The sequence below is a fragment of the Haemaphysalis longicornis genome, unplaced genomic scaffold (assembly GCF_048455015.1).
Source record: "Haemaphysalis longicornis isolate Haplotype H1 unplaced genomic scaffold, Haemaphysalis longicornis Haplotype H1 scaffold_7, whole genome shotgun sequence".
Classification (NCBI taxonomy): Eukaryota; Metazoa; Arthropoda; class Arachnida; order Ixodida; family Ixodidae; genus Haemaphysalis; species Haemaphysalis longicornis.
In genome coordinates, this window is record NW_027526422.1 from 35,107,410 (window position 1) to 35,120,002 (window position 12,593).

At 46.9% G+C, this 12,593-nt stretch overlaps 1 protein-coding gene across 1 annotated transcript in view; it reads left to right on the forward strand.

Moving 5' to 3' along the window:
• Nucleotides 1-6,080: 6,080 nt before the first annotated feature.
• The window catches only part of LOC144145184 (uncharacterized), an 88,463-nt gene continuing 81,950 nt past the window's right edge, over nucleotides 6,081-12,593 (forward strand). The window contains exon 1 of the mRNA XM_077676705.1: nucleotides 6,081-6,450. The gene's annotated coding sequence lies outside the window, so the exon portion shown is untranslated. The remainder of the gene's footprint in view (nucleotides 6,451-12,593) is intronic.

Genomic DNA, 12,593 nt, shown 5'->3' on the forward strand with positions numbered 1-12,593 from the left:
AGATGACATAAAAAACATAAGTGTTACGAGGAAGGCACAACGAAGGGCGGTGTATTGACAGGTATTTACAGTAGGCGCCGCTTAAGTAGGAGGAGTCACAAGTCAGGCAAGGCGGCCGCTGTAAGAGCGAGACCGATTCCTCATCCTCCTGATCGTTTCCCGTAAGCGCTGAGTGCATAGGGGGCGGGGCCCAGGCACATAGCCCCATGGTATTTCATGCGTGCAGCATGTGGTTGCGCTGAATCTCCCCGTCTCTTGCCTCCAAGCGCCTCGGAACAACACTCCCGCGGCGAAAAGTGCTAGGAAGCAGGAAGAGCAGTGGGCGAGTGGTAGGGCTTAAAAGCCGCGCAAGATGAACTATGTCTGTTTGACGGCAACTTGGTGAATCTGTTGGCGGTACTGGAAAATCTCGTATGTCACATCTGTGACCTGGCGCAAAACACGGTACGGACCGGTGTAACATCAAAGTTTTTTAGGCAGCCCCAGTCGACCACTGGGGGCCCATAACAGAACGAGTTTTACAGGGGAATAGCTAACTCTCCCGTGGCAGTGATCGTAACGGATCTTTTGCGACGTTTGGGACGCCGATAGTTTTGCACGATCGACTTGCCGTGCCATATGTGGACCCGTGTGATGGCTTCGTTAGCGTATTCTGTTGCAGCTGGGCGGGAAGGAAGCACTGTGGCCATCGGCAATGTCGGCTCGCGCCTGTAAAGAAGATGAATAGGGGAAATACAGTCGTGTCATATGCCAAAAAAAAAAAAGCCTTGGCACTTTATATGAACGATGTACACAGTAGAAACACTACAAAACATTGGATGATATACGCTACACACAATGAATACAAGTAAAACTGTCATGATACAATAGAACAGAGAATTATAACCAGCAGAATAAAAAGAACGTTTTAATAACACAGATGGACATGTAAAGTTACACAATCTTCTTTAACATGAACAAAATAAAATTCTGTGGGCAGAATACTCTGCAGAGAGCACGGCAACATATGACGCAAGCAGTGTAATAAAGTCCAACTACACAAAAAAAAGATGAATTGCATGCTACGGAACAAAGAAATACGCAATAGGGTTCTATGTAGGAGATTAAATGTGAGTGTCTGAGTGAGTGATAGTTCCGCTAGTGCCTGAGCTGAACAGATGGAGTGAGCTGTTAAAAAATAGTATATAGATCAGCAGAATAGAAGTTGTATGTGCTCTGTAGCCGGAACAGCGCACAGTGCCTGTTACAGGCGCTGAGAGTACGAAAAGGATGACATTTTGTCGGGGGATTAAGAGGAACTGTTAGTTGTAGCTCAGAAAGAAGATCCGCACTATTAATTTGTCAATGTATAAGCTTAAAAAGGATTAAGAGGTCAGCTGTATCGCGCCTGTAGAATTCAGATCAGGCAGCACTCCCGAAGGGAAGATATATCCAAGTATACGGCAAAAAATTTAAACCCAGTTTCACGCCTATGAAACCTTCTGAAACAGCGTAACTGACTTCGGCAAGCTGGCGGCCTCCTCCCTCCTCTCACAATGCCGCTAACCGCGGTATGTACGCACTAGAGATATGAGCGGTTGAAAAAAAAAAAACTAGAAAAGAAACGTTTTTCTTTTCGTTTTTTTTTCTTCCATCCAGGGTAACGTTGAAGAAAACAAACAGAGCTTCTCCGGGGAAATCTGTTGTGAAATCTATAGGGAGGGAAACGCTTTGAGAAACGCTTTCTGAAATCAATGATTTGACGTGAAATCGGGCGCAGATTTTGAGAGCGGAAGCTCTGCCGGAACTTTTGCGATGCAGCATGAAACAATTTATATTCTTTTCAGTGTAAACGGGAAAATTCATCGGGTACTTCAGTTTTTTAAGTGATTTGAAGGTGAAAGCCAATTTATCCAAGGCTTCTTCACTGCTGCATCGTGTTTGCGGGGCCGTCACGTTCACCTGTAATGCGGCACAATAGGTGACCGGTAAAAAGCGCAGAGGCTCATGGCTACGTCGCCTGCTACGGCGACTTCCGGTTCGAGAGCTCTCCTGGCCTCCCGTACCTTTCACACGCGTGCACGCGTGTTTTGTGAAAGTCGCCCCCGGTTGCTCCCGGTTGCTCCCGCATTTTCACGTGCCGTTCCAGACAACGGAGGCATATTCCAACACGGGGCGACACACAGCGGAGTACAGTTTAAGGACGGATGTTGAGCAACGGAACTCTCTAGACATCCTACAAACCATGCCCAAGCGCCGGGGAGATCGCTGTTTGATGAATCTAACATAGGGTCTAAAGGTAAGCTGGCTGTCAAAGAGCACGTCGAGATCAGTTGTAGAAATTCCAGGCAAATGAACATCATGAACAGAGTACTGAAAAAGCAGGCAGTCTGTATACTTACGTGTGTAAGACAACACTTTGCGTTTCGCCGGGTTCACTATCAATTCGTTCTCCTTGCACCAATGAGCAAATGCGTCGAGGTCTCTTTGAAAAATCCCACAGTCGCCGAGACACAAAACTTCCTTAAAAATCTTGATGTCATGCGCGTAAAGTAAAAATGATGAATACTTTATAGCGGCCGAAATATCATTGAAAATAAAGATAACAAAAGAGGGCCCAGAACAGGCCCCTGCGGCACTCCACTCGAGGCACAGTAGCGATATGATTACTGACCGTTAATATTTACGTAGCAGGTTCGCCCACGCACATAACTGATTAACAGGTTAAGAAATGAGTTATCTATGCTCAGGAGGGGGAGTTTAGTAATTAACAAGTGGTGACTGACGACATCAAAAGCCTTGCTTAGGTAAAGTACACAGTGTCGAGCTGCCTTCCACAGTGAACCGCTTCGGACGCTTTCTGCCCAAAAGAAAGATGGTTAGTAGTTGTGGAGCGATCGGACATAAATACGTTCTGTCCGGAACGTAGTGTGTTTTTAACGCTTGACGACAAAACATCACGCGAAACAGTCTCAAAAAGCTTAGACCCCGCGCACAGAAACGAAATAGGCCGGTAGTTACTGGCATTAGCTTTATCGCCAGTGTCGAAGACCGGGACCACGCATGCTCTCTTCCGGGCTCCTGGAAAAGTAGCAGATTGAATTGAATGATTCAATATAGAAATGTGTAGAAAACAGGAGCCCGCCAATTTTTTTAGATATTACGGGTGGAATGCCGTCAGCGCTGCAGAAAAATGACGGTTTGAGGCTCTTGAGGGCTTTGCGAACGTAATCCTCAGTAATTGTGGGATCGCAGAAATTAGACGACGCAGAAGTTTAGTTGGACAAAAGGCCCACATGCCACTTCAGCAATGCAGAGCTGAATTGTTCTGCAAATGCATTCGCAATTTCTTCGCTCTGGTTTACATCGTCGTCTAAAAGATGCGCTGTTTCTGTCGCCTTGACGGCAGTTTGGGAGCGAACGTACTGCCAGAAACTTTTCCGGTCACGCGTAGCACTGACTTTTACCCTGGCTATGTGGTTGGACCGATTACGAGCCTACACAGCTATTTACAGACGGTTCTGTAATTCCTAAACTTCTATCTCGAAGCTTGAGATTGTGCGCCGCGAGTTTGTGGGCTGGTGAACGCGGGTTTTACGTTTTAGAGGCTTTCGCACTTCTGTAGTCAGGAAATTTTGATTTCTTGCCGGACTTTTTTGGTATGAGTATGCGCATTCCTTGCGGAGTAATTGAAGAAAATTTATGTAGAATTGTTCATCAATGGAGGGAAGTTTTACCAGGAGAGGCCAGCAAATGTTGCACAGATAGTTGTAAAAAAGGGAATGTAATCTCCAGCAAAGTTGTACGTAGGAGGGCCAGAATGGTCGTAACCTCTTTCAGAACCTCCCAGAAGGCCCCACTGGCCGCTCACATCCGCCATCCAAGGGATTACGTTTGCTTGGTATCCGCGTGCAAGCAAATTAAGATGTCTTCCGTGGCCTTCCTGTAGCTTATTAGTATTTCCCGATGCGAACGAGAGGAGCTTGCGTGAACGGCTGCGGATCATCACAGTTTGAGCCACGTCGCGTGCTTTCTGCCAGAGACCACCATTGGGCAACCTTGCCCGAGCCTATAAATGCATTCTCCGCGTGGTCGTGCGACTGCTTATTAACCGAAGCGAACAATACCGCATACAATTTTCCCGATGGTCGAGCCGCCGCGCGCTTTGCCTGGCCGCAGTAGCGACGAACGGCTGCAGGATCTGCGCAAGCGTGCGCAGCGACGATGACGTCACCTGGCAATGACAAGCAGCGCGCGTTGTTCCCATCGCCCTGTCAGCCGCGTCCCGTTGCGCCATCGTGTCTCGTTCCTTCTTGTTTATTATACACTTCCCGCATTCACCTCGTGGCCCCGTCTTTTCAAACGCGCGCGCGGATTTGTAGATTCGAAGACAAGAAGACGAGATGAAAGGAGTCAGGAAAGTGCGGTTGATAGCGAGAGAAATACAAGGCAAAAAACGGAAGAGATGGATAGGAGGAGAAAGGGGGCTTTCGGGGGTTTAGTACGCAGCTCAGCGCGCCTGCAGCCGTCGAGGCCGAGGCCAGCACCGTTTCCCTTTCAATATGCGCTGGACTGCCGCCGGTGACATCCGCCCGTAAGCTTGATGGGCGCCTGGAGATGAGCGGGAAAGTGTGTTGCCGCCATTATATAGCTGGGAGTGGACGGTATTCGCTTGCCCCCGCCCGAGGCAGAGTCACGGCCTTACGCGGCTGTAGTCGGAAGGTTGAGACGTCGCAGTTAGAAAAAAAAAGGGGGGGGGGGACACGTAAAGTACTTAAGAAATGAAAATATGTACCTAATGCATGTAATGCTGAGCGAGGATTATGTAATGCAGCAATTCGTGCTAAAAATCACTTAAAGGAAAGAAGCGATGCGGGCGATGGTAATGCCACGTAGAAATTTATGCTGACCATAAAGCAAACCTCGGCTTCTGTCTAACACACCGTTGGGAATGCGTGGAGATAAATCATGGGGTAAAATTGTTGATAGAACTTTGCTAGTTTTGAAATCTTCCAAGTGAAATGTGGCGATGAAAGCTACGCAGACGGGTGAATGATATTAGGTTGATGCCTTGGGCAGGAAACTTGTTCGTTTGATGTTCTGTGCGGAAAACGCCCTTTTAATACATTCCAACGTACGAGCAAGTGACACCATAGAGTTTCGCACTGGCGTACGCGGGAGGGGGAGGGGGTGGGGGGTGGAACGAAAGGCGAAGACAACTGTGCCTGACAACCAATAACGACTACTGATAATGGTTTTTGTGTGGATAAGCTGCGCACCAACCACATGCAGCTTCGATTTATGTTCTCACCCCGAAGGTCAGCCATTTTGCAGTCTCAGTTGGGGAACAAAATGAACAAAACAATCAGAAAGTTATATGAAGCTCGATGTCATATCGATATCGTTGTATTTTTGTACTTATGTAAATTCCTGTTTTTACTTTTTATTTTTTATTGTTTTGTTTACTTTTCCGCGTTTTATGTTTTCCCTTTCCTTTTTTGCTCCGTCTCCAGCGAAATTATATCCTGCGTATGCCACTGGAGTTTCTCATAACGCCCTTCGAAAGAAACTCCATGATGGGTTCTGCTGCGTTCTTGTATGCTGGGCGATGATGTTGCCCTAGGCCCGTTTTGGCCGGTACCCGAGGCCGCTGGTGTGGGGCAGTTCATGACACAGAATGGAAAGAAAGAGTGTACAACAAACATCCAAAGGAATAAAGTGATCCCCGTGATTTTATAGATGATCAACAGGACCCGCAATAAACTTTCGGCTGCAAAAGTCGGCGTCTTGGCGGTAACTCGATTACGTTCGAGGCAGCACGCTAGCGCCTCTGCTTGACCTTACTGCTCACTCATTTTGCGTGCGCAACGCCCTTCTCGAACGAATGCTATCTGGGTGTTTTCTGATGGCGGAGAACGATACACCAGCTCGCCAAGCGCAAAACCGAAAAAAGAAAGCGGAAGAGAAGGAGTTAATAGAGGCAAATAAGTACGGCTACACGATCTCGTGTAAGCCCTCTCCTCGAAGGGAGTGGAGAGAAAAAAAGGGGCGAGGAGGGCCCCGCGTAGAGGAAGGGTCAAGGGAAGAATGAGAGCGAAAGCGAAACCCAGCGCGCAGGGCGGAACAGCGTCGTCTGCTTTCGCCGCCTGCGCCGTTCTGTCGTCTGCTGCTCCGACACTACTTCGGCCGCTCGCCGGTGGCTGGCCGGTTGCTCCCGCAGCTTTTTCGCGCGTGGTTTCGGCGCTGCCAACGGAAACTTGAACGTCATCACACTTGGGACCGCGCTTCTACGAAAGTGTGGTGGAAGGAGTTTGACGGAAGAATAGTGGGCGCTCTGATAAAGCTCAAACCGGCGCCAGTATTCGCAACGCAACTCGCCCAGCGCGCGTGTCCAGTGGTGCCGCGACTGCAACGGACCGAAACCGGGGAGAGTGGTTCCTCGACATGGTGCGCCTGCCTTCCTTTTGACGGGTGAGTACTCTGAGAAGTTTTTCTTCTTTTCTTGTTGAGGGAGGAAAATGAAAACGAAAGTTACTTCCCTCTTTTCACGCGCGGCACAGTTTTTGAGCCGCGGCGTTATTGAAACGAAATAGGTGTGCTTGTTGTTGCGGGCGATGAAAGCAGACTAGCGCTTTTTGTTCGGACCAGCGGCTGCTCCTTAAGCGTCCGTTGCCTTTGAGGTTATTATATTCGTATTTTATGTGGGATTAGTTTCAAGTACATTGCAGTAGCTTATGCAGCGGGTCCTGCCACGGGGGAAAGATCTAAAACACAAATGGGAACACACGTGGCTGTTGTTTAGCCCGGAAAATAGCAACACGATGCTTAAACGGGGAAGCTTGCGTATGGAGCAGATTATAGTTGCACGCAAACAAATTTACGCCTCCACCGGTTTCAACGATTGATCTCAAATCTTAAGACCTTCCCTCCATGAGTATTTAAACAAGGAGTGCCCAAATTTTTTGATGCAATGTTACAAGTCTGAGAAAATATACTTTTTGTTTCTACGAACACAACAATTTGCTGTTATTTCAGCGTACGCGTAGAAAACATATACCGACAGTGTTCTTTAGCGTAGGGTAATTACGCGTATGTGTCAAAGTGAAGCTCTTGTACCTATTTGCCTTGTAGGTTACGTTCGGACGCCCATGGCATCATATGTGCCATTTGTTCTGATGCGAAAAACTGTAAAGAACATCTTTTTGCCGATATTTTTTATTTTCGGTGCAAATGTTACACGGGCTGGTTGCGTACACTTTAGGTACAGTTATCTTGAAATAATAGCTCAAACCAAGTATTAGAGCCTTATATAATAATAAAATAGCGGAACAAATGCGAAAGAACTCGGTAAATTGAAATATTAAATTAGTGGTTTTAGAGGGGCTTTGCAATTGTAAAACAAATGTTTCCGAAATTCGAAACTTTACAGAATTTAAAAATGTTGCTTTCCCACGTCATGTTTTATTGTGAACCGCGAGCACTATTAATTACATATATACATTGCAGCTATTAAAGCACTTAAAACGCGCAGAACTACGGCCAACGTTCAATCGCTCTCAACTAAAAAAAAAGAAACAATCTTTTTTTCTTTACCCGCAGTCGACATGTGACTCGAAGTAGAAAGACAAAGGCAAAGGAGCGCAGGACAGATGGCTACGTCCTGCGTGACAACTGTTTCTTAGTTATATTGCCTTCGACTCCTTCGGGCGACGATATTTTATTGAGATATTTATTGGGCTATTAGCGAGGGCACATTTTCACGTTAAGAAAAGAAAACAAAACGAAACGAGAAAACGGAACAAGAAATAGCACTTTTAATTTTTTTGCTCGAGTCGACCTTACAGCTCAAATCTACAGTAAGTTAATTGTCGTCTTGTTATGTGGGATATAACGTTGCAGGGTTGAAGTTATGAGTATTCCCCGTTTTATGCTTTGGGACAGTTTATTTTTAAAACGGGGGCCTAACGCAATCTTCTGACCATTTCTGGATTTCCGCATTCTATTCAAAATTATCCAAGTTTCATCGGATAGGATCGATGGCTGGCTAAAAAGTCTTTCCTTTTTGGGGGGAGGGGGGGAGTATCTGTGTGTATGGGCGCCGACAGTCATTGCAATGGAAGGAAGAAAGACACAAAACAAACAAAAAACCACAAGAAAACCCTTCGAAACACTGCCCACGTGGCCATCAGCGTAACAGTGTAGAGAAAAAAAGCTATATATATATATATATATATATATATATATATATATATATATATATATATATATATATATATATATATATATATATGAAGGTGAAAAATCCTCATCGTCCTATTTAATCGCGACGGCGAAACTTGTTTCATTCTGATACGAGCATCCATGAATTTTTCCCCTGTGTCTTAACAGGGGCAGAAGCAGGTGACAGGGTAAATCTTTCCCGGAAAAGAAAAAAAGTGACACAACTGACAGACTCTAAACTATACTTGTCAAGGCGTATATCTAGGGCAGCGACATAATTGCCTTTCTTCCTTTTTATTGTCCAACAAATGCCGCAGGTGGTACCGTAAGAGGAGTGTATTACACCGCACTGAAAGTGAATCTCGAAAGCATTTCCTTCTGACAGGCAGCTCGTTTTGCAGACACTTGTTATATGAACCAGATCGTATTTCTGAAACGGTAACCACCAGCTACTGTTGGCTTTTAAATATTCCCTCGTTGGAAGTGTCGTTGTCCTTGCTTGTTTTTATACCGAGATTTAGGGATCTGTAAAAAGGGAAACTGGCGCACACATTTTACGACTTGGCGACATGACAACACATTCGTCGTTATGTTTTAGGACCTTACAGCCAGGTATGGGACTTTATCGAAATATAAGTGTATTTTGTTATCGGCCACAAGGAATGTTGCCAATCTTGGGTAATTATAATGACGAATGCACAAAACAGAGAAGGTAACGTTGGAATGAGGTAGCAAGGGCAAAGTGATAAAAAAAATATCTCAAGAAAAAAAATCGCAAAGAAAAAAGAAAAAAATAACGTCGTAATATAAATGGGTGACTGCGCCATACACAAGAAGAAAAAAAAATGTGAATGAAAAAAGCAAGTGCAAACAATTTCAGAACAACAGCAAGAATGAGGCTTAATAAAGTTACTTTAAATTAACCCTTAATAAAGCGTTTAAAACGGGAACCAACCAATGTCTTAACGCATCCTTTGAAAGAGCCTACGTAATCACGTAAATATAACAGGCTGAAGTACGCAAAAAGAGGATCTGTCCTCTTGTTAGGAGGAAATTAAGGAAACTTGCTAGCCGTGGTTGTTCATGAAATAAGGAGTTTTAAACTAGCCACACGTTTTTTTGTAACTTCGCTGTTTACAACGCCTACTTCAAAGAAAATAACCCAGCACGAAGTCCTAGATATAAGTATTTTTCCCGGGTTTCCTTCACCACATCTGCACGCGAACGACCAATCACGACGCACGGTTTGACGCAAAAAAAAAACGTGATTTGCGCTGTAATGTCACGCAATACAAAGCGCATAGCGTAACGACACGCAGGGCAACATGTTTTTGAAAGAGTTTGCGTGCTAAAAGACCCGCCCTTGAGCCACTTTGCAGCTGATAGCTATGGCTGGTTATGTAGCTGCTTTAAGCTGAAGCCGACACACAAGTGTATTTCAAATGTACGACCGCCATTCCCTAGATGTCAACATTGTCAAAGCGAAGGCTTTATTAGCGGGACTGATTGCGTCCTTTCAGAAAACTAATGCATTTCCCCATAGACCGGTTGGTCGACCGAAAAGCTCCGTTGGGTTAATAGGGTTACTTGAAAATTGCGAAAAAGGAACGGTTCTAGACAAGACAATACACGCATCAATTATGAAAAAGGAGCGAAGTAGTATACTTTTATCTTGTAAACCACCTATCGGTATACATTTACATCGTTCGTAGATGCGTTCACTTAGTGCGCGACAAATCGTCGCATGGGTTCGTTCTTCGTTTGCAATTTGGGCCCTTAACCCTTTGTGGTCAGTTGTCGGGTCATTCCCGACAAGGTCGTTGATTTGATTATAAGGTTTAACGCGGCGACGCGACGCAGGCGATGAGGCGCGCTTTAGTGGAGGGCTCCGCAGTAATTTTGACCACCTGGGTATCTTTAACGTGCGCCGAAATCTCGTAGCCACGGGCGTTTTTGCTTTTCGCCTCCATCAGAACAGCGGCCGCCGCGGCCGGAATCGAACCCGCATCCTTGTGCTCAGCAGTACGACGCCTAAACCACTGAGCCACCGCAGCGGGTGCCACACGGTCGTACACGGCTACACTGCCGTAGCTGGCCGTTGTCGGGCTACGCCCGATTTGGGGGTTCAAGGTTAAATTTCGCGGTTTCTCTTTTTTTTTTTTCCTTCACAATTGGGAAATGGTCCGGCTGTTCCGGTCCGGGCTTTTACCCATTTTCCGAGCCGGAACGGCTGGAAAGTGGGTAAAAGGTTCGTTCCGGGAAGGGCGTTCGACTATCGATTGGACTTTTTGGCGCACTTTTAGCTTTCGCGCTTTTCTCAACTTTCGTCAGGAAGGGATGGTAAATTTTTCATTCATGAGACTTATAGCATTTGCATCGCCTCCGTTTTGCTTCAGGAGAAGCTAAGTCGACGACAAACTCTGGCACACCCTGTGCGCTTATCTCTGCTGACCGTTCCACGGCGGCAGCTAGGTACCTATAGGCCCCCATATACCGATTCCCCAGGGTACAACATGGAGAGGAGGGGGAACAAAACGCTCTCTTCAAGCAGCTGACCATGAATCGGCACATTCCTGTCCCAATAATTAAATTCTTAATTCGGGTTACGCACCTCTTCTGTCTGTTGGTCCCTGCGTCATAGTCTGGTAAACTGAATGTAAGAACTCTCGAGCACAGGGAACTTCTCTGGCGCCAGTCCGGCCCTGTATGCAGCTGTATACGCTCCCACCGTTTTGAGGTGACGGGCGGCAATGCTTGCCAACGGCTTAGTCACTACAGGAGATGTCGATATGCACGCGGATCGTCAGCCTCAGTGTTCGACTCTCCCTGGGTCCGTTTAAGCCTGAAGGGTTTTTGGCGCAATCGTACGTCGCGAAGCCTTTTTCTAAGCCGCCTATGAGTTTTAACGGCGGCGATGAATTCGGGCACTGTGACAGCCTCGTTTATAGAGTACTCGTTTGACAGTGCGAACTGTATATAGGACGGGGCAGGGGGCAGTGCACAGAGAAGGCCAGACAAGCGCCTGCCTCTGTCGCTGCGTGTCTCCACGAATGCCGAGTCTGTGTCTCCGAGAACGCACCAACTAGCTCGCACCGACGTGCTTCTAGGCCCGGTCACCCGTAAGTAACCCCGGAAGAAATACTGCCATAACCAACCGGACCTAAGGAACACGCCCGGCTCATTGCATAGCCGGCCCTGTCCACATCTCGCCAGGCGCACTATAGCTAAGCCCGTGCTCGTGGTTCATGGCGGCTGCATGCGGAGGAATCCCGCCGTACGTACGAGGTTTTCGCACGCGTTTACAAAGTCCTGTAGGTAGGGTTAATTAACCTTCCGTTGGGGGCCCATAATAGCTCAGTCGTCCCTTCGGCAGGTAAACCTTCGACTTGGCCATTTTTTTTTTCTGTACGCGGGGAATTTCCCAGTATGTACCAAAGACGTACACCACCTAGCGTATACCGCTGTATAACATTTCTTTGTTCCTTTCCTTCTCCTTTTTCTCCTCTCGCTCCCGTCTGCCGTACCCGTCCTCTTGATTTTTTCCATCATCCTTCTACTCCTCCTCCCCATTCCCCTGGTTCACGTGACCCACTGGTTCGACAGGTCACTGTAGGGAGTACCCGGTCGGTTCACTGGTAGAGATTAAACGTTTATTTGAAATTAAAGGTCTGGATTGAACTAGGGTAGGTTCCGTCCTTCCAGGGCCCCTGTTTCCTCTGCCCAGTCTTGGCCCTAAAGATTAGATACTTCTGAACCCCAGGGTCAGAGATGGCCAGAACTGCCTCCCATAGCTCATATAACTTGGTGTTGGTGTTTACTGAGGGCCATATAGTACGACAACCCCAGGATGCATGGAATAGGGTGGATATTTCACCGCACTTATTACATGCGTTTGAGAATTTCTCGGGGAACATCTTCGATAGCCTGAGGATGTTGGGATAGGTGTTCGTATTTTTCTGAGAGACTGATGCTCTGCAGCTGTTAAGCTTTTATCTGGTGGAGGAAAGAGAGCTCTGGCTTTTCTTTGTACTTTCACCCACTTATAGGTCACCGATGGCTGGGTGCTGGAGTTATCAGCAATGAATCTCGGGTGACCCACGGGACGCTCACTGATTGGTCACCACTGGCTAATAGGTCAGCCGTGACTCACCAATGCCGTAGCGAGCAGACTCAACAGAAATTTACTGGCTGCATCTGGCAACAGGCGGACCGATGGGCGGACGGACGGACGGACCTAGCCCAAGAAAGACTATATAGCTAGTGTCACTGGATCAGAGTATAGGCACTCTCTTCTATAGTTCTGTGCCGCCGCCGTGATCATTGGTCAGTTCGCATCGCGTGTCATTAGTTTAGAATAAAGCGGTTCATGAGTGCCACCAATTTGTTTTTTATGC